At 54.1% G+C, this 21,769-nt stretch overlaps 1 long non-coding RNA gene and 1 other non-coding gene across 2 annotated transcripts; both read left to right on the top strand.

Annotated features, from left to right (window-relative positions):
- Positions 1–512: 512 nt before the first annotated feature.
- Positions 513–619, top strand: LOC143652868 (U6 spliceosomal RNA). Its single transcript, XR_013160922.1, has one exon. It is a non-coding gene; the product is annotated as a U6 spliceosomal RNA (small nuclear RNA).
- A 14,596-nt stretch (positions 620–15,215) lies between these two features.
- Positions 15,216–21,127, top strand: LOC143683186 (uncharacterized). Its single transcript, XR_013175417.1, has 3 exons — positions 15,216–15,457; positions 16,047–16,489; positions 20,497–21,127. It is a non-coding gene; the product is annotated as an uncharacterized LOC143683186 (long non-coding RNA).
- Positions 21,128–21,769: the final 642 nt, after the last annotated feature.

Here is a 21,769-nt window from a genome sequence, read left to right as displayed (position 1 = left end):
GAATGAAGTGAGAGGTATAATGCTTCTTGGCTTTAAAACATATCACACACACATGCAAAAAAACATATCACAAAGCTAAAGTGGTCAAAACAGCAGGGGTGATGCACAAGGAGATATGTTGACCAATGGAACCAAACTGAGAGTTCAGAAAAAGACCCTCACATCTATGGCCAATTGTGTTTTGACAAGACTGCTAAGTACACTCAGGTGGAAAAGAATAGTCTCTTCCACAAATGGTACTGGGAGAATTGAATATTTGTTTATATGCAAAAGAATGAAAGTGGACCCCTACCTGAGACCATATACAAAAATCAACTAAAACGGACCAACAACATAAATAGAAGAACCAGGACTATGAAACTCCTAGAAGACAATGTCAGAAAGGATCTTCAGGATCTCGTATTAGGCAATGCTTTCTTAAACTCTACACACGAAGCACAGCAATGAAAGAAAAAGCAGATAATTTTGAATCCTCAAAATTAAAAGTTTTTGTGCATCAAAACCCTTGTCATGTGCTCACTTCGGCAGCACGTGTACTAAAATTGGAACAATACAGAGAAGACTAGCATGGCCCCTGCACAAAGAAGACATTCAAATTCGTGAAGAGTTCCATATTTAAAAAAAAAAAACACCTTGTCATGAAAGTGAAAAGACAATCTACTCAATGAGAGAAAATATTTGGAAGCCATACATCTCAGAAGAGTTCAATATCCAGAACATAAAAAGAAATCCTACAACTCAACAATAAAAGGACAAAACAATCCATTTTAAAAATGGGAAAATCTTTGAGTAGACATTTCTCCAAAGAGGATATAGAAATGGCTAAACAGCACCAGATGCTAGAGAGGTTGTGGAGAAATAGAAGTACTCATTCATTGCTGGTGGGAATATAAGATGGTACAGCCTGTGGAAGCAGTCTGGCAGTCCCTCAGCAAGCAAAGTATAAAATTCCCACGCCACGCAGCGGCCCTACTGGTATGTACAGACCCAGAATTGAAAGCAGATCTCGAACAGATATTTCTCAGACTGCTGGTGGGAAGTTTTCCACATTAAAAACAAATCTCTGAGACTGTGCAACAGGACTGAATGTAAAAACCCAGAAATGGACAGCACAATACTACCTAACTGTAATACAATTTTGTTAAAACACTGAATGAAGCTGAATGTGAGAATGATAGAGGGAGGAGGGCTGGGTACATAAATTAGATAAGAAAGAAAGATAGATGTTAAAGATTGAGATGGTATAATCTAGGAATGCCTAGAGTGTATAATAATAGAGACTAAATGTACAAATTTTAAAAATGTTTTTGCAGAGGAAGAACAAAGGAATGTCATTACTGCAGGGTACTGAAAATAGATGGTAATTAATATTTTTAAATGTCACCTTATGTGTGAGACTAAAGCGAAAAATGTTTATTTGGTACAAAATTTATATTTTGACTAGTGCATTTCCTAATATAACTTATGTAGATAGTTTGATTGAACACCATAAGTACTTGGAATCTCAGGTAGGACATGAGATTTTGTTGGTTTGCCCAAGATGATGCCCCGATGAATCCTAGAGTGATTCGATCAGTGAGTGGAAAAGTGTTTGCAAAGCCCCCTTGGGGGAATGGTGAGAACGGGGAGAAATTCATCTTCCCCAAGTTGAATTCTTGATATTCTCACAAACAGTGTGGACAACCAAAGCTATAGGCAGAGCCCCCAGTCTTGCAGTTAGTTCATATGAAACTTAACCCCACAAGGGATAGGTCAAGTCTGCTTAAAATTGAGGCCTAAGAGTCACCCCCAAGAGAGCCTCTTTTGTTGCTCAGATGTGGCCCTTCTCTCCAGCCAACACAATGAGCAGTCCTACCACCCTACCCCTCTCTACGTGGGACATGACTCCCAGAGGTGTGGACCTTCCTGGCAACGTGGGACAGAGATCTTGGAATGAGCGGAGACTCAGCATCAAGGGATTGAGAAAAACCCTAGAATGAGCTGAGACTTAGCATCAAGGGATTGAGAAAACCTTCTCAACCAAAAGGGGGAAGAGGGAACTGAGACAAAGTGTCAGTGGCTGAGAGATTCCAAACAGAATCGAGAGGTTATCCTGAAGGTTATTCTTATGCATTAAGTAGACATCACCTTGTTATTCAAGATGTAATGGAGAGGCTGGAGGGAACTGCCTGAAAATGTAGAGCTGTGTTCCAGTAGCCATGTTTCTTGAGGATGATTGAATAATGATACAGCTGTCACAATGTGACTGTGTGATTGTGAAAACCTTGTGTCTGATGCTCCTTTTATCTACCTTGTCAACAGACGAGTAGAACATATGGAATAAAAATAAATAATAGGGGGAACAAATGTTAAAATAAATTGAGTTTGAAATGCTAGTGATCAATGAAGGCAAGGGGTAAGGGGTATGATAGGTATAATCTTTTTTTTTTTCTTTTTTTCTTTCCTGTGTTCATTTTATTTCTTTTTCTATTGTCTTTTTGTTTCTTTTTCTGAATTAATGCAAATGTTCTAAGAAATGATGAATATGCAACTAGGTGATGATATTGTGAGTTACTGATTATGTATGGTGTTTTGTTTCTTATTTTTTTAATTAATAAATAAATTTTTTTAAAAAGATGCAATGGAGAGGCTGGAGGGAACCGCCTGAAAATGTAGAGCTGTGTTCCAATAGCCATGTTTCTTGATGATGATTGAACAATGATATAGCTGTCACAGTGAGACTCTGTGAATGTGAAAACCTTGTGTCTGATGTTCCTTTTAGCTACCTTGTCAACAGACGAGTAGAACATATGGAATAAAAAAAACAATAGGGGGAACAAATGCTAAAATAAATTTAGTTTGAAGTGCTAGTGATCAGTGAAAGCAAGGGGTAAGGGGTACGGTAGGTATAATTTTTTTGTTGTTTTGTTTTCATTTTATTTCTTTTTCTATTGTCTTTTTGTTTCTTTTCTGAATGGATGCAAATGTTTTAAGAAATGATGAATATGCAACTAAGTGATGATGTGAATTACTGATTATCTATGTTAATTTTTATTTCATTTGTTGATTTTTTAAATTAATAAATAAATTTAAAAAAAAAACAAATCTCTGTATTAAAACCGCAAAACAAAGATCGAGAGCCATGTGTTTCAAGCCAAACAAGAGCAGGTATTTCTTTGTGGAAATGAAACGACTCCCCAGCTTATCCACTCCGCAAACAAAACCCCTCTGAGTGTTGGAAAGTACACCGCAGCCTGCCCCCACCCCCACACACGCACCGCCCCCGCGTCTGAGGGATGTGATTTATGACACACTCCCCCCATTCCAGTGTCATCTCCCCTCTGCTCTGCACGGCTCCCCGTGGCTGAGCCACGTCCCCGTGGTCCCTGCACCCACAGACAATATCCCACGTTGTCCCGAGGACGTCATCCCCGCGGGAGCCAAGTCTTTCTCCGGAGGTGTTTTCTTTCTTGGACAATTTGATGTGTAGTAGACAGAAAAGCATCACAGTAAATTCATGAGTTCACTGATACTATCGTCTAAAACAGATTTTTAAAAATTTCAGTAAATTGATTTAAAAGAAAAATGATAATAATAGAAGTGATACATGATAAAAATCAAAAGGCAGCTTGGGAATGCCCGAGGTGTGGGAAACTCCATTACAGTGGGAGACTCAGAAGCTGGGGAGTCTGTGGGTTGGAGACACGCCCTCCCTCCGCCGCGTGAGCCCACGTGACATTGGGCATGTCCAACAACCTCCTTGTGCCCCCAGCCCCTCGTGTGTAGCTCTGGGGCTGCAGGAACCCTGGGCTCCTTTTCCTTCGAGGACAGAGTGGAGATGTGGGTCACGGATTCCTGATGCAGCGTCCGGACCAGCTCCTGCCCTGCACCCTCCAGGCTGGCCCTGGCTCGTGCTGTCCACTCCTGGCCCCCAGCCTGCCCTGTGCCCTGAGAACACCCCCAGAGCTGTCCCTAAGTCCCTGTCGCTCTGAGCTACGTGTCCTGCTGGCAGCCAGAGGACCCTGATGCATACAAACGGCTCTGGCCCCTCACAGCTCCCGGAACACTAACCAAGGTCGAGTCCCCTATCCCCCTGCACCCTGTCTCTCCTCCTGGGACCCTTTCCCCACCCTCCCACTTCCCCGCCCACCCAGCTCACTGGGTGGCTGCTCTGGGGAGAGCTCCCTGGCCTCCCTCTCCGGGGCTACCTGGGGGCGCCTCACCTGGCCAGGCTCACCTGGGCAGCTCTGCCCAGTACCGCCCACCGAATGCACCCACCAGAGTAGAGGCCTGGTGCTATCACCGCACCCAGCCGGGGGCTCCTGGGTCACAGGACTTGCCTTCCAGCATTGGGGGTGCTGGGCCATCTGCTTCTGTTCATTCGGACCAGCATGGCCGGCTTCCTGCATCCCCTGCCCATGTCAACAGCCCATGTCCCCGCTGACCCTCCCAGTCCTGCGATTGCTCCAACAGTCTGAAGCCCCAGCCCCGGGGTGGCTGTCACGGTGCACGCTGGGCCCTGCACACTCCTCATGGGCCCAGGGTGACAGCTGGTGTGGATCATGTTCTGAGCCGTGTTCTCCGCCGTTAGAACATTCTAGATGATGCATGGAAGCTGGCCGCACCTGCCTAAAGGCTCCCAATTGTGAGCTCATTGCAGTGAACAGAGCCCAGTGCTCTGAGGACGTCTCCGAGGAACTGCATCGGATGGCCTTGGACCTGCTCTTCACTCCTCTCCCTCTCAGGACGTGCTGAGTTCATTAGTGCGTCCTCCCAGCCCCCCTTCCACATACACCTGAGTCCCCGTCACCCCCCCAACCCCCCACCCCGTCTCTGGCCTGGACTCTCCAGCCCCCACACTGCTCTCCGGGCTCCCCCTCGACCCCTGCTCAACCCCAGTCCCTCCTCTGCTCATGGCCCCCCAGTCCCACCACACCCGAGTCCAGCCCGAGCCCCTCCCTGTGGCCCACAGGGCTCTGCCCACGGCCGGCAGCTTCCCAACCGCGCCTGCCCCCATGACTGCACCTGTGACCGCGCACCTGTGACCACACACCTGTGAGCACACACCTGAGTGCACACCTGTGACTGCACCTGTGAGTACTCGCCTGTGACCACGGACCTGTGAGCACACACCTGTGAGTGTGTCTGTGCACACCCATGACTGAACCTGTGAGTGCACACGTGTGGCTGAGCACCCGGGACCGTGCACTTGTGAGTGCACACCTGTGACCGTGTCCCAGCAGCCGCTCACCCGTGACCACCAGCGCGGCCCCCACGCTGTCTACCAGGGCGAAACACCCTGGTCTGCCAGGACTCGCCCGTGTCAGCGCTGAAGTCCTCAGCCCAGGAAGACCCTCATTCCTGGACCCCCTCCTGCCGCCCTCCCAGCCGTGTGAGCTGTTCCCCCGTTTGCCTCCCAGGCCCACTCCCCACCCTCCCCACCCTGTTTGGACCCCCCAACACTGACCTCTGGCTGCTGCATCACCCGGGGTCCCCGGCATGCTGGCATCCCCTGGGTGCCTGGCTGATGGGAAGGGCTGGCTGAAGGCCGGCCAGTGGGAAACACGCCACGGCGTCAGTTTTCCGGGCTCCCGCACTGCCGGGCAAAGGTTTCGTGGCAGCTGCATAACCTGAAGCCCACAGCTCCCGTGGGTGGGTCCTCTGCTATGGTCTCAGCTCCATACTTTTTAAGGATTCTCCCTCCTCTTGTCTTTTTCGTGTCCGGTGGCTGGGGCGAGTCCCTGGCCTCGCCTTTAAACTCTTCTCAGTCTGTCCTTTGAAGGGCCATTTGTTTCCTGCCGTTTGTTCCCTGACTGATACAACAAGATTTTGTTTTCTCTTCACAGCCATTACAGCTACCTGAAATACTAGAGAACTCATCTAAAATGCCATCGACCATAAAATGCTTTATTATTTTACACACCACACAGAAAGAAAAAAACCTGATAATAGAACTACCACACAACATCACTAGCAAGGCATGTATGATTTTAGAGATATTTAAAATGTGAAAAAAATGTGCATTAAAAAAAAAATCAGTACCATGTATCATGTATGTCTTTTTTGTCTATCTCCCCCATGAGACTATAAACCCTTTGAGGGCAGGAACGTGTCTGTTTTCTTCCCTGTTGCATCACCAGAGACCAGAGCAAAGCTTGGCTCCTGGTGGAAGGACTCAAGAAATAATTTATTTAAGTGAAGGGTGGTACCCCCTCACCTAGCACTCCTCTTCCTCAGTGCATAACCCCTGCACCAAACCCACCAGCCTGCCCTCGAGCGCGGCCCCCCTTCCCACAGAGACCTAGGGATACCCCTTCCGCTCCTGCCAGCCTTGCAGGTAAGGCTGCCCCTCCTCTCCCTGCACCCAGCACCAGGCCTGCCCGGAGGCTGGGGCCTCGCAAAGGCTGGTCCCCAGGGCTCCTGGAGCGCTGCCCTCCCCCACCCAAGCACCGTTGCTGGGTCACTTTCCTGCAGACTTGCTCCGTGGGGCCAAAGACTCAGAGAAACAAAAAGCAAGTATAAGCAGGAAAGAGTCCATGCGGCCTGCAGAGGCCACCTTCCCGGGATTCAAGCCTGTAGAATGTCTCCTGTAGAGTTTCTTTGGTGTGTAAAGATTTGAATTCCATCCTTCACTTTTCTTTCTTAACTGGCTGAGGGGGGTGTGTGTGGTACCCATCTCCATCCCACTTAATCGGGGCCCGTCCTATGAATAACACCCCTTTTCTTCCACAGCTGTCTCGGGGAATTCAATGGCCGTGCCCCCCACAACCCTAACTGCCTGGGGCTCCCCGGTCTCGCTGCTCCCCCAACACCAGATGGAGAGCAGCAAGCCATAGCTTCTGATAAGGGTATAACGATCATCATATCTCCGTTTAAAAGAAGCAAGGCTGAGTAGGGCCGGGCTTCTCGTAGTAGAAATCCTGGTAATGTCAGAGAGCGCGGGACACACGACTGGGAGCCAATGAAAGAGGTGCCATGAAACTGGAAGGTGTAGCAGTGATAAGGAAACCCAAAGCTGCCAATATAATTAAGGTGGCCCAAACCATGAGCCCCACAAGGCATCGTTTAAGAACACAAAGAGCAACAGATCGTTAGAATTAGTTACTAGGGCATGTAAAACACAGCAGAAGTGATTGGTGACAGCAGCCCCAGCACTGCAGAAAGAATAAATTAAGTCTCTGCTTGGCTGTTCGCAGAGGAAGCTGTTACCAGAAATAAACGATAATCAAAATATGGTTTTGTGGAGAGGCAGGACATGTGAGCACGTGTGTACGTGTGTGTGTGTGTGTGCGTGTGCATTAAATCTATAGCTACGGAGAGAGTGAGAGAGCTGGAGGAGAGGATGAGAGTTAGAACGAGTTACTGACTCCTTCATGATGCAGTGGGAGTTTCTCGGGCGCCAGTGACTTTTAAAACACGCCTCGGCCCTGCCCTCTGCGTAGACGCTGGCTCCCCCCTGCAGGTCCAGCCTCAGCAGGGATGCGGCAGCGCCTGGGAGCTCGCAGGGAGCAGACACCCCCCCACCTGCATGGGGTCCCCAACGCCTGCTCCAGTGGGAGCGCTGTGCTTTCCCACACCCCTCCCCGCCCCCTTCCTACATCTGGCCTTCACAGACCAGCATAGGAGATCACTGTATAAGACAGACAGACAGACAGACAGGGGGTTAAGGAATATTGAATCGTGTACTCATTCTTCTTCAGTTTTTCCAATTACCTCAAAGAAAGCGCCTTGATTTATTGTTAATATGCCTTTAACACCTCTCTAAACCTTGTTAATCTTCCTTTTGAACAAAAGCCCAGGCTTACTGTAGAATGCAGGGCCTCTGTTTGGTTTTATTGTTTTTATTTCCATGGTTACCACCCTTTTCCAGGGAGAGGCTGGTTCTCCACTCACTCTGATAATATAGTTTCTAATGCATGTTTCTCAGGGAGAACAATTGTGAGTTTACTTAAAGAGAAATTTCCCTTTACTTAAAGAGAAATACTGAGTAAATCAGGGGTCAGCAAACTACGGCCCATGGGCCGACTGCCTGTTTTTGTGAATTGAGTCTTTCGGGAACACTGCTACGCGCACCCTTATATAAACTGCTGGACTGGATCTGCTTTCACACTACAAGAGCAGAACTGAATAGTTGTAGCAAACACCATTGACACCACAAGTCTAAAATATTTACTCTGGCCCTTTACAGAAATATTTTGCCAACGCCTGAAGTAAATGACAATCTGTGTGGTGTGTGGGTGACAGTCCATGGGGTGTGTGGGTGACAGCCCATGGGGTATGTGGGTGACAGTCCGTGGGTGTGTGGGTGACAGTCCGTGGGTGTGTGGGTGACAGTCCCTGGGTTATGTGGATGACAGTCCATGGGGTATGTGGGTGACAGCCCATGGGGTATCTGGGTGACAGTCCATGTGGTGTGTGGGTGACAATCCGTGGGGTGTGTGGGTGACAGTCTGTGTGGTGTGTGGGTGACTATCCATGTGGTATGTGAGTGACAGTCCGTGTGGTGTGTGGGTGACAGCCCGTGGGTATGTGGGTGACAGTCCATGGGGTGTATGTGTATGCAGATGGTGGCCTGTGAACATCCTAAGTTGTATCAAGGGGCCAGTGGCTGGGTGCTGGGCTCCGAGGTGGGACTGCACGGGGTGAGCATCAGCTCCTCCATGCTCTCCAAGGCCCTCGCCCGGCTGGCCATCAGCTTCCCAGTGTGAAAAGTGGGGAAACAAGCCCTTCACGGGGCTGTTGGGCAGAGAAATGGGGTAGATGGGAAATAGGTGCTATAATTAGTACAAGGGCAAAGATGGTGAGAAAACACTGTTTTTACCAGCTGGAATCAGAGTTCCTCTTCTGAGAGAAGCTTTACAGTTCAGGGAAATCGTCTGGACAAGCCACTAAAGGTGGGACTGGTGAGCTCCCAAACCTGGAAGAAGACCGCAAAGCAAGAGCCAAGAGGGGCCGATGGGCGAAGACAGGGAGAAGGGAATGCAGGGTTGCTAAGCAACACATCCTGCTCGGAGTGGGCAGAAAAGGACCGTGGCCACCGCGCGGAGGGAATGCCCTCCTTGCCAGGCTGCACGGTCATCTGCATGTGGGATATGGGGAGTGAGGGGAAGGTGTCACATGCTGTGCTTTGATGGGTGGAGTCCTGCAGACCCTAGAATAGCTACGACAGGAGGGGTGGAGAACAAGAGCTCAGCAGAGCCCAGAAGCGACAGCTGAGTAAAGCAGGAGAAATGTCAGCCCTGCGAGGTGCAGAAATCTTAATGAGGTGTTGGGCTTCCCCTGATGCCACGCGTGGGAGGGGGTTGGAACAAATCTTACCAGCTGGCACCAGGGTTACAATGCCATCCTGTGGTCCTTTGAGGACAGAAATGTGTGTGACCTGAACAAATTTACCATGAAAAATGGCAGCCACAGGCAGGCAGTCTGGTCCCCAGCTCCGGGGAAGTGAACGGGGGAGCGTCTCCCACGCTCAGGGCGCGCTCCGAAGGTGCTGCGGGTGTCTGTCCGTCTCCTGCCCATCTGGCTTTCCCCATCAGCCCTGCCAAGGCTGAGCCTATACGCATGGGTGCACCTGCGTCTCACCTGGGCGCGGCAGACCCAGAGACTACCAGTTGAACCCTGACATGGAGTAGTACATTTCCACCTTATTTTAAAAGTCCTCCTTCAGTCCTTACTAAAGGACTAAGGCAGCCCGTTTCTGGAATGTTCCAGTTACCTGAAACAACAGCTCCCTTTGTACTTTGACCAATGGGTTAGATTTTCTCTCATTTGATGAATGAACTATTCCCATTGACAGGAACCCGAGGAGACAGGTACAATCACCCTCCCCATTTTACAGATGGAGAAACTGAGGCTCCTGCCTCATCCGCCGTCCCCCCGCTCCTGCCCTGCCCCAGCCAATGAACAGAGAGCGCGAGTCGGCGCTCCCTCGCCATTGGCCGCGCTGAGAGCCTCGCCGAGAGCCTCGCCACGCCCACCCCCGCCACAGGGGAAACGCAGTCCAGTTGGGGCGGCCCGGCGCCAGGGTTCTACGCCAGAAGCGGGCGTGGGCGCTGGGGGCACTGGCAGTCCTGGACCCCCGGGGCAGCCGGGCGGGAGGGATGACCCGAGCCCCGCACAGCGAGGCGAGGCCTCTGCACAGCTGCCGGGCCAGCACCTCCCTGAGGACGGACAGCTCCGGGGCTGGGGATGAGGGGGGCGGGGGGAGGGGGACCAGGGGACGAGGGGGGCAGAGGGGGACGGAGGCAGGGTGGCGCCACCCTGTCTGGCACTGCCCCTTCCTCCGCCCCCAGGGAGCCCCTGGCCCCCACACCTGAGACAGAGTCTGAGGGAAGGGCCCGGGGATAGCCCTGCGCTGCCGGGAGCCCAGATCTGTCGCCCACCCACCTGCCGCCCCCAGTCCCTACCTGCTAGAAGCAGGCGTCCGGCGCCTCCCGTGCAGCGGCCTTGCATAAACATGGCTGGTTTCAACCCCGGAGCGGGAGAGGACCCAGCCCTAGAGGTGGGCTCCTGTCGCTGGGGGGGGGGGGGGGGGGGGGGGGGGCGCGGGGCAGATGGGTGCGGCAAGCAGGAAGGTCTGCCCCCCCCCTCGCCTCAGGGCTCACAGGGAGAAGCACTGAGGGGGTCACAGCCTGGCGAGTGCAGAGTCGCCCACCCAGTGATTGCCCAGCTCCTACACACGCCCCCTGCCCACCCCTCAACTCCCACCCCCAAACCAGCCGGTACAGCACATCCCTGCCCAGCAGAAAGCGGAGGTCCCGGTGCAGAGGAGACCGTCCCCGGGCGCGGCCTCAGGGGAGACGTTTCCAGACACTCCGGAAACCCAACCTGTCACCTGGCCTGAGTGCCGCATCCCCAGGCCTCCCCGCTCGCCCGGAGCCCCTCCCTGCACCCGGGAAATGCCCAAGACCAAGGACGCAGGAGACCACCCGACGTGCCACCCTGATGGCCAAGGGGCCCCCCGGGGCCTCTGCACGCTCAGAAGTTCGGAAGGTGTCAGGGGAGGAACTGATGGCACCGTCAGTGCAGGAGGGGGAGCAAGGGGGGATGGCGCAGTTACAAATTCCTCAACTTCGGGGAGGCCCAACTCTCCCAGAAAGCTAAATTGGGGTGCAGGGGTGTGTGGCATGGGGGGCGACGTCCCTGGGCTGTGCGCGGTCTGAGGGTGGCAGTGCCCGGTGAGCAGAAGCGCTATGTGGCTGTTGAATGTGACAACAATGAGGGTCGCCTCAGAACACTGGCCAGTTCTGACCCCAGATAAAAAAATATGGAACTGATCAGCCAGGAAGGAATGTCATCGAGTCCAGTGATGATGATGATGATGATGATCACAGTGCTGACATCTGTAAGCCCCTGTGCCCCACGCACGCTGTGCTAGGCGCCTCACTGATGTTTTCTGCTCTATCTGCCCCGTGACCCTGGGCCACAGGGACGACCGTCCTCGTTTCACAGATGAGGAGGCTGAGGCACAGAGCATTCAATCACTCGCCGAGGTCGCAGGCTGAGCGGCAGGTGGGACTTGAACCCAGAGCGTCTCCCCACAAGGCTGAGCTTTTGCAAGTGTCAGGTCTGGCCCACATCGGTGGAGAACGACTCGTGAGCAGTTTCTGCGCAGTGTGGCCTCAAGTAAAATTTCTTGGCATTCCAAGATCTGGCTCTGGAAGGCGGAATCAGAGCAGCCTCGCCCAGGTGTTTCCACTTCTGCGGTCCCCCTCCCCCGCGGACTCTAATCCGCCTGCCGATGGGGTGGCCGCGCTGGGCCCCCTCCTGTCTGCAGGCGGGGCTGCGGTGGGCAGCGGGTCCCGGGCTGCCTGCTCCAGGGGACACCGAGTAGGGCCTGGAGCTTCAGGGCCCTGAACGGACTGTGCTCACCTCAGTGCCCCGTGGGAGCCCCTGCAGCCGGGAAAACGAGGTGCTTGGCGCCACCACCCCCGGCTGGCAGGGGTTCTCTCTCCCGTGCGATGGTAAAACCGGTCGCAGCAAAGGGGGCCCTTCCCAGGGCACAGCTGCTGCCTACCATCAGCCTAGCGCTCCGGGCTGGGGACGCGCATCCACCCCCCGCGGACTGGGCGGCTTTCCGAGGCTCATCCCTGAGCTGCTCCCAGGAACGAGCGCCAGGTGACCTGAGGAGCTCGGCAACCCTCTGGTTCAGGGGAATGAAGATGGAAACGTCATGTCCAGGCACCAGATAATTAGCTGTTCACACCAGGTGAGCTTTGCAGCCTGTCGCTCTTGGCTGAGCAGAATCCTGCTGCGTGGACAGGGCAGGCTGCTGGGGTGGTGGCCGCACAACTCCTCTGCTCACTGAGCATGGCCACCCTCAGACCACGCACAGCCCAGCAGCATCCCCCACCCCTTATTCAGCCTTCTAGAGGCTTTGACAGAAACCTCAGGCCTTGGCTACAGTCCCAAGCTGGGGTGAGAGGGGCTGGAGCTCTTCCTGGAGATTCTGGAAGCCTCGCTCCCTCCTGGAGTCCAGCCCCCGCGTGCCGGCAGGGGCACCCGTGGAGAGCTCTGGGAGGCTCACTTGCCCAGTCGGAGGGGCCCGAGGAGGGAAGCACATCTGCCCCCTCGCTGGACGTCTCCTCAGAGTGGCCACCAACCTAGGTCTCCACAGACCAGAGGGTCGACAGGGAGAGGGGCTGGGCCTCCCCTCCTGGGGGAGGCAGGAGGAGCTGGGGGCAGGAACTGTCCCCACAGCAGGACAGTGGCAGGAAACTGCTCCACCATCTGCTGAGACAGGAGGGCAGGAGTCCCCATGGGCAGGGGTTCGCAGGGGGCCCACTGGGCGAGGGATCTCTGCAGGGTGGGATGCCTCTGGGCTGTCCACAGAGGCAGGAATCGGGGGGTTCCAGCAGGTCAGCAGGGGAGACATAACCAGGATGCCCAGGTCTGGATGGTGATCCAGGGGCCCCCAGAATGTCCCTGAAAAATCCCCTAAAGCAGCCGCTCTGTGTCGTAGCCCCTGGAGCTGATTCTGAGAGAAGGGTGCTGTGCAGGGGACGAGCTGAGGAGGGGAGAGCCAAGCAGGGGTGAGAGCTCAAGCAACATCCTTTAGGGGAGGGGGCTCCAGCTGGACCCACAGGGGCCCTGGGGTGGGGGTAAGTTACGGCTCCGAGTTTTTCTCCCACCCCAGGGCACTGTGTTCCCCTCTCCACGTGCAGGACAAAGTAGAACCAGTGGCCCCAGGGTGGCCGCAGGAAGGGCAGGTGTACCCAGGAGCTGGGGTGGGGGTGCCCACAAAACCCTGCAGGGGCCTCAGAGCCCAGGAGTGCCCTGTGCTGGCTGCTCCAGCTGCCCATGACCTCGCCAGGTGTCGCCACCCACGGGCACAGGGCGTTGGTGGCCAGATCTCGGAGCCAGGCTCTGAAACCTCCCACCCCTCCCGCTCATGCTGGGGCTTGGGTGCCGGGGTGGATGTCGGTCCCGGCCTGGACTCTTCACTCTGCCCAAAACACCTGCCTGGGTGGGGAGAGGCGCCCAGCAGGAGGGAGGATGCAGCTGGTGAACCAACTGCCCATCATTTCTGCATAAAGACGACTGCCTGGGAATCTCTGAAAATTGGCCCTGGTTCTCTGAGGCTAGAGACACTGATGAAACCCCAAGCGGTAGTTCTTTTGTGCCATGAGCATTCGCCGGCTTATTCCACTTGCAGCCAAGAGTGCCAGGTCAAGGGCAGTGACAAGGACATACGGGGCGTGGGGGGCAGGGGCTCCCGTGATCTCAAGCTTGGAATGATAACAGGTTAAGCAGGGCTCAGGGCTCCCCCACTCACTGCCTGTGGGTTCTCGGCCAGGGATCCTCCTCTCCGTGCCTTGGTTTCCTCACCTCACAGCAGAAATCATTATACCATTGTCATGGTCAGGTTCGTGTGTCAACTTGGCCAGGTGATGGTACCTGTTTGTCTGGTTGGGCAAGTGCTGGCCTGTCTGTTGCGATGAGGACATTTCATAGAATTAGATCATGATCACATCAGCTGCATCCACAGCTGATTCCATTTGTAATCAGCCAAGGGGAGTGTCTTCTGCAATGAGTGATTCTTAATCTAATCACTGGAAGCCTTTTAAGGAGGATTCAGAAGAGACAGGCTCTTCCTGTTTCTCCTGTGGAGTTCGTCCAGACCCTCCATCAGAATCATCAGCTTCACAGCCTGCCCTGCGGATTTTGGACTCTGCGTTTCCACAGTTATGTGAGACAATTTTATAAATTTTATATTTGTGAATGTTCCCTGTGATTCTGTTTCTCTAGAGAACCCTAATACAACCACCTTGACAACCAAGGGGTTCGTGAAGGGAGCTGAGACCAGAACACGTACACACATGTGGGCACATCTGCACAGACACACAGGCACACACACACACGGGCACACATATTCACACCGACACACATACACACTCATGCGCACACACTCACAGATACAATCCCTAAAGTGCGAGCAAACCAAAGCTCTCGAAATGGGTCAGTCCCAGCGGACTCTGCAAACTGCCCTGTGCTCTGCTCAAAGTACTACCACCCCACGCCCAGTCGCAAAGCTCCCGCAGCAGCCTGCCCCTGCCTGCTGATCCCTGGACTGGCTCCCCCCCTGAGAAGACAAAGGAGCAGGGCCCACTCCAGGCACACCTCCCCCCCACCCAGGCTCTGGTGTGGTCCCAGACCCGGAGACCCCAGGCACACAGCCAGCCCTGCGAGGACCTGCCCCCAGCAGCAGGCAGGCCCCTGGGGCCTCAGAACCTGGCTGTAGGCTCCGCCTGGCCATGGAGGGCCATGGACAGGCAGAGGCAGGGGATTCAGGGTGAATTCATCAAGTCCTCTAGAGAAACAGCCCTGGTGGGAGACATCTGTAACTATTGTAAGGTTTTCATAAAAACCACCTTGCATGACTATGGGGAGGGGCAAGTCCAAATTCCTCAGGGAACTCTGATGACAGTCTTTGCTGAATTCCCCAGGAGGGACCAGCCAGCTGAAGTCGAGAAGGAAATTCTCCCTTCTGACTGCTGAAGCGATCACTGTTCCTTTTAACGCATTCAGCCAACTAGACGAGACTTCTCCATTGCTGAAGGCCATCTCCTGGTTGACCGTAGATGCCGTCAGCCATCCATGCAAACAACTTTCTGGTGACTGAAATCCATGAAATGTCCTCACAGGTACAATCAGGCCAGGGCTCTGCTTGGCCAAACAACTGGACCATTACCTGGTCAAGGTGACACTTGACCTTCAGCATCACAATGAGAGATGAGGTCCTGAGAAGGGGACGGTCATGGCTGAGCAGACAGGGGCCACGGTCACCCCCATAGCTCCCCTTCTACTGGCTGAGTCACGAAGGGACAGGGCCTCCCTTCTCCAGAGCCGCTGAGTTGGGAGGAAGCTGTGGCCGCTGCTTTGTGCGTCCACTTGCCGGCCCGCCCTGGCTGAGACCAGCCCCAGCTGCATCAGCCTCCAGACAGGAGAGTGAGTCTGCTCTCAAAAGGCACCTGGTCTGGTAGGGACAGCGTGCCTGATCCCAGGAGGGGGTACGTGGGGGGGGAGCCCCAGAGGAAAGCACGTAGCTCCTGCCGAGGCAGGGACCTGGGGTTGGGGGACGAGGCGTGCATGAGCGGGACCCCAGAAAAGAAGGAGGAAAGGTGTTGGGGCGGGTGGGGACAGCTCTGATGAAGCCTGAGCCGTGTGTGCAGCCTTCTATTAGCAAGGAAGGAGGGGACTAGATGTGGAGTGGGCGAGCAGAAGTTGCTGCCAGGAAGTCTTTGTCAGGCTCACTCGTTATGTCTGTTTTACCTGATAGACTTTAAGCGGTGGTGTGCAGCCAGGGGCAGCTTTGTCCTATAGGAGACACATTATAGAGGCCAGGATGCTGCTAAACATGCCGCTGGCACACGACAGCCCCCAGGAAAAAGGATTTTCTGTCCCCAGATGTCAATAAAGCTGAGTTTCAGAAACCCTCATCTGATCCCTTGGCAGAAGGACAGGGTTGCCAGATTTAGCATGGAACATGCTTATATTTATACTGAAAAATTATTCATCGTTTGTCAGAAATTCAAATTTCACTGGGTGCCCTGTATTTTATCTGACAGCCCTAGAGCAAGAGCATATCCTGTCCTCTGAAGAGCTGAGAAGTCGGACAACAAGCCCCTGAGGTGGAGTCCGCAGCCTCTGACCTCATGGAAGCAAGTTCTGGGCCAATTTCATGCCCCGTTAGTGCCACCGTGCCCCGGGACTCGCCCTTGCGTCCTGGGGACTCCAAGCGCAGTTTAACCGCAGTCAATGTTCCTTCTCTGAGCATTTCTCCTCTGCATGACGATTTGTTTGAGACACATTGAAAGCTTAACTTTTACAACCTTCATGAAATCCCATCTGCTCCAAGCTGCAACCAAAATTCAGCCAGAAATTGTATTTCAGCCTGGTGATGGAGATGGACATGGCAGAACAATTCTTTTAGCCGTTGGGTGCTAACTCAGGCATTCTCCCCAAAATGCTCCCAAGAAAGACGTAGAAGGAAGAAGCTAATTGTAACCACGTAAGCAAAAATACCAAGAGGTAACCCAAGGTGGGGGGACAACCAGGGAGGGGTGGTCCAGGAAAACCTGATGATCCCAGGGAGAGATTTCATCAGGGACAAGAGAGGACACCACCCCTCCCACCCCTCCGTCCGTCCCCAGCCCCCCAGGGCGGCCCTCCCCTCCTTTGAGGTGGGGAAGGCGGGGCTGCTCTGAGCCAGCTGGGGGTGGTGCCCAGGGGAGGGACAGGGCACAGGCAGGGTGGGCTTTCCCCGAGGACATGGCGCCTCTCCAGGGGCGGGAAAATTATGCTCATCTTGCAGTTGACAGTGCAGGGAGTTTCCTTCCGCCGCCCTGCTTCCATCACAGAACCACTAGAGGGTTTTAATTAAATCAAATCCTCCATTAAATATGGGAAGGGGGGGCACACTGAAGACCTCTCACCTGTAAGAGAGGCCCTCAGCTCTGCTTGTCCAACATGATGGAGGAGGAAAAACCCTTTCAAAACAGCCTGTCCAGATGCGTAATTTAATGTTCTAATAAGCAACTCAGGGGACGAGGGTGGTGGACCTGGCTGATGAAATGGAGATTTGCACATAAAGTATCTTATTTCCTCAGGCAAAGTTTGTGTGCATGCTTTTATACATGCCTGCCATGGCCAAGAATCAGCGTGGCTTTGGGGTTTGGGGATATTTGCTTTTGTTTTAATTTATGACTTCTCCTGAAACTTAATAACGTTAAGTTGTCAAACTTACTGGCTGAGTGTTGAGTTGACTCTTCAAGGTCTGGCTTGAAGAGGGACAATGTGCCCCGGGTTTCTTTGGGTTTCTTTGTCTAAATGCATGTGTGTCTGAATGCATTTTCATATGCGTCTGTGCCCCTGGCTGTCTAGGGTGCGGTTTGCGTTCAGCAGTTTTCTTGAAGACGTGATCAGTGTGCAGCTGCAAAGACCAATTCAGAAGATTTGGGGTGACTTTCTCTCCTGGTGGGTTTACTATTCAGCTCTGGGCCGCAGGGATGGTTTCCAGGCTTGATTTAGACTGGACGGGGAACATCCCAGCCTGTCCTGTCTGGTGGCCACACTCGGTATCATCCCCCTAGAAGGAAGGAATGCTCACCGGAGACCACCCTTGCTTTGAATGAATTCCCCGTGGTCTCTTATTGTGATTGCAAAGTACATGCCACCCAGCTGCCCTGGCCTCTGACGACAGGCCCAGCCCACAGCTGGGCACACCGCGCCCCTCCTGAGAACTCTGTAAACCCTGTCCCACCCCCAGCGGGTGGGCCGGGCTGTCCCCCCAAAACCGCGAGCAGCCCCCGAGATGTGCTGGGCCAGGTGGAAACCAGATGTGTTTGGGGAGGAATGTGTCACCGCAGCCTTTCCTGGTGGCTCCGCACAGGGCCCAGGGGGGCCTTGACCCACCTCAGGAGGCAGAAAAGTGGAGCTTTGGGCAAAAGGTTGAAACAAAGACAGACGCAGAAGTTCAGGAGATGTTCATATCCTGGTGAAAATCAGACCATCTAAGAGCTGCTTTCTCGCCTGCTCTAGGGACAGACCCTGTCCGCAGACTTCTGAAGGGCAGGTCACTTATATGGATGTTTCCGAGAACGGGAAATCCTTGCTTGACTGGGATTCTTAGTGCTTTGGAGCCCTGATTACTCGGATGTGAATGAGGATTTGTTCAGCTGTGTGGAGCATATCAATCAGTTCACAGTGTCTTAAGCCAGCAATTCTCAAACCTTAACATGCAGTCAAGTCATCTGAGAGCCTTGTTAAAAAAAGCAGCTTCTAATTCATTAGCTCTGGGTCGGGACCAGAGTCTTGGCAGTTGTCACAGGTTTGCAGGTGCACCCATCCTTCTGCTCCTGGGGCCCCACTTTGAGAGGAGGAGCTGCCAACCACAATCACCCGGGAGCTGTAAAACCGCTAATGCCAGCCTCCCAGCCTCAGAGACTGGTTTCCTTGGAATGGGGCCTGGCCTGGGTATTGGCATTGGCATTTTTTTCTGTCTCCCTCCAAACGCTTCCAGTGTGTGGCGCAAGGCGGAAAACCCCTGGCTTAAGCGAGAGACATCTAACTATCCCACAGAACAAGAAGTCCAGCAGGGGGGCCTTCCCGGGGCTGGCGTGGTGGTGCCGTGGTGAGCAGCGGTGACATGAGGGAACCAGAATCTTTCTGCCCTGTTCCTCCATCCTCACCGTCTTCAGATTTAACCCTTCATGGTCTCGACAGCTGTGCCGCTCCAGACATCACAGCCTCACGCGGGCAGAAATAAGCAGCAGGACTCTGCTGTCTCTTTCTTAAAAGCCTTTGTGACACCCGCTACCACCCCCCACTCTTGTAAACATCCCCTCACATCTTTTGGCCCAGAATGTCTCCTTTTGGGGCTGTCAGATTTACAAACAAAAACCCAGGCCACCCAGTTAAATTAGAGCTTAAATCGGGGCGTACTTAGACTAAAACTCATTATTTACCTGAAATTCAAACTTACCTGGGCCGCCTGCATTTCATCCGGGAGCACTGGTCAGCAGCACGCTGGCTGGGACCACCCCCTGACTCGCCCCCAGCCCCACCATTCACCCCCACCCTGGCCTGAGCCGAGTCGCTCTCGTTGGCCAGGCCTGGGTCACATGTCCAGCTCAGAGCCCATCTTGGGGCCAGAGAAACGGGAGGCACTGATCGGCTTAGCCTGGGTCACACGCCCTACCTGTCCCAACCGGCTGTCAGGGGCCATGAAGGAGCGGGGGGTGTGACGGGGCCGTGAAGGAGCAGGGGTGTCCCACGGCACAGCTGGGGTGCTCTCAGGAGGAGCGGGAGGCTGTGTGCACTCAATAAACACATTTGAGGACCTCTGTACACCAGGCTGGGGGTGTGGCCCTGAGCAAAATGGAGAAAAGTGCCTTCCCCCCCCCCGCCCCCAGCGGATGTGCCAATGAAGGGAGATCAAGATAAGCAAATGAGCAGATAAACTGAGGCACAACAGGCAGTGGCACATGCAGGGAGGAGGCTGCAGTTTTAAAGAGAAGCTCTGGAAAGCTCTGGAAGGTGACATCCAGCGGAGGGAGGAAAGAAACTCGCAGACAGCTAAGGGATGGGGTTCCAGGCAGAGAAGGACAGAGCAGAGACCCTGCGGGGCACGGAGCTTCACGGCCCCCCCAGCGGTCGGGGGAAGGGGAGGGAGGCAGTGGCAGCTGTCCGCAGGGACCTGCTGTCCCCAGCACCAGTGCTGTGCCCGGCACAGAACCAACCGTTGACAGATGCTCATAAAGTGAAGGAGCGCATGGCTGGCGGGCCTTGGAACCTCCCAGGAGGGGTCAGGGCTCTGCCCCAGGGTTCCCAGCCCCGACACCCCCTCCCACCACCACTGCTTCCTTCCTTCACGGCCCTTCTGGAGGTTTTCACCTCTGCTTGCCTCCCTTGCTCTGTCTCTGGCCTCTTCTTCCTCTCACCAAATTCCTCTCTGCTCCACTGGTGGAGCTGGGGATCCTCACAGGAGAACAGTCCGTTCTGGGCCTTTCTCAGCCATGCCCGCGTGAGTGGGGGCGTGGGGGGGGGGGGCGGGTCTCCGCGGCCGTGTGGACGGGGCAGGGACTCGCCCGCCACCCCGGAGACCAGCTCCTTTCTGCAGATGAGCAGATGACCCAGGAGGAGGACGTCTCTGAATGCCCCGCCACTGAGCCTTCCCAGCGTTCTTTCTGGTCTTCCTGTGAGGAGGTGCAGGCCAGAGAGAGGGAGCCCAGGGCGGTGACCCCGAAACGGGCAGGCGGGAACCGAGAGGCCGTGCCTGCGGGAAAGGTGGACATTATGTCAGCTAGTGCACCGGACGCTCAGCTGAGCCACTTTCAATCTTTTATTTAAAAAAAAAAATGCACTCGTCATTTTCTCTTAACACTTTATTTTGAGAAACTTTAAAGGAATTTTACAATGAACCCCTTACACCTACCCTGGGCTCCACCAATAACATTTTACTGTGCATGCTTTATGATATGTCTGTCTGTCTCGTGTCCTTTGTAACTGTTTCCTCAGTGTCTGGAGAGGACAGCGGCTTCAGGCCGGGAGAAGATGGAACTGGCAAACTTCCTCAGAGATCGGTCCTTCGATGGCTCCATTGGATGGGATTATTCACCCCTGTTTCTCTCCGCCCACTGCTCGCAGAGCAGGAGACCTGGCTGGCCCCAGAGAAGGCCAGCTGCCAGGCAGGGATGCCCAGGAGAGCTCTGCACAGACCGGCGTACTGCCAGCGTCCAGGGGGCAGGGTCGGGAGTGACCGTCCCCTGGCTCCCTCCCTCCCGGCCCCGGGCACCAAGCACAGGTGGCAGCTCCCAGCTCCCCTCCCCTTCCATGACAGCCCTTGAGGGACACCGGCCCGCTTTGACCTGCTTGTCTGTTTCTGACAAATGATGAAACAGAAGCAGGAGACTCTCAGAAAAACTGTGTCCTTCCACACACCTCAGGCTGCAGCTGCCCAGAGACCCAGCACTGGGCTACGGCTGCCACTGCGAGACCTGTGTGGGCGCGTGGAGGCTGCTGGTCGGTGGATTTAGGCCAAGTCACAGGGCACCACCTGGGCAGTTATTTCTTTACTCTTTTCTCTAACTGGACTCACTCTTTTAAATTAAGCCTCAGCCCATGCAATTATGTGTGTGAAATCATGGCATTCGGGTCCTAGTTCTCTTTTTTTTTTTTTTCTAAAATACGTTACAATAAACAATAGCTTAAAAATAAATGTCGACATGGCGTGTAAAATCATCTCATACATTCTAGAGTCACAATAGCATGCACAGTGTTGGAAATGTTGCATCGCAACATTCTAGAGTGAGCCCAAGAAAACGCCAGTAATTACGACCAAACATTTGCCAGACTTTGAAGATTCAGACCGACTTTGTTAGTTCAGAGGCACCGGCGCCCTCCAGACCAGACCCACCCCTGCCACCCTAGCTTAGGTGACACAGGAGCACTGCGTGATGTATAACTAATAGGATGACATCTTTAAATCATAGAATATGTATGCAGGTATGTAACGCTCCTGGAGAATACACGTCCCATTGAAGTTAACCTGGCCCCAGGTAATCAATATGATGGGTGGGGAATGAAGGGCTACTTTCACTTTGCCCCGTGGGGCGCGAGGGAGCAGCACGCAGAGGCCGGGAGCTCAGGGCGCGGAGCTGGGTCCCATCAGTGGGGTGTGGGCAGAGGGAGGTGTCAGGGCGCCCTCACCCCTCGCAGCGTGCAGGAAGGTTCGGTGGTGGAAGGAAACTGGGTCTGTTTGTCTCCACGTCCCCGGGCTAATGTTGGCGAA

This window comes from Tamandua tetradactyla, chromosome 1, assembly GCF_023851605.1.
Source record: "Tamandua tetradactyla isolate mTamTet1 chromosome 1, mTamTet1.pri, whole genome shotgun sequence".
Taxonomy (NCBI): domain Eukaryota; kingdom Metazoa; phylum Chordata; class Mammalia; order Pilosa; family Myrmecophagidae; genus Tamandua; species Tamandua tetradactyla.
The sequence above is the reverse complement of the archived record's forward strand: the minus strand, read 5'-3'. Positions and strand labels throughout refer to the sequence as shown.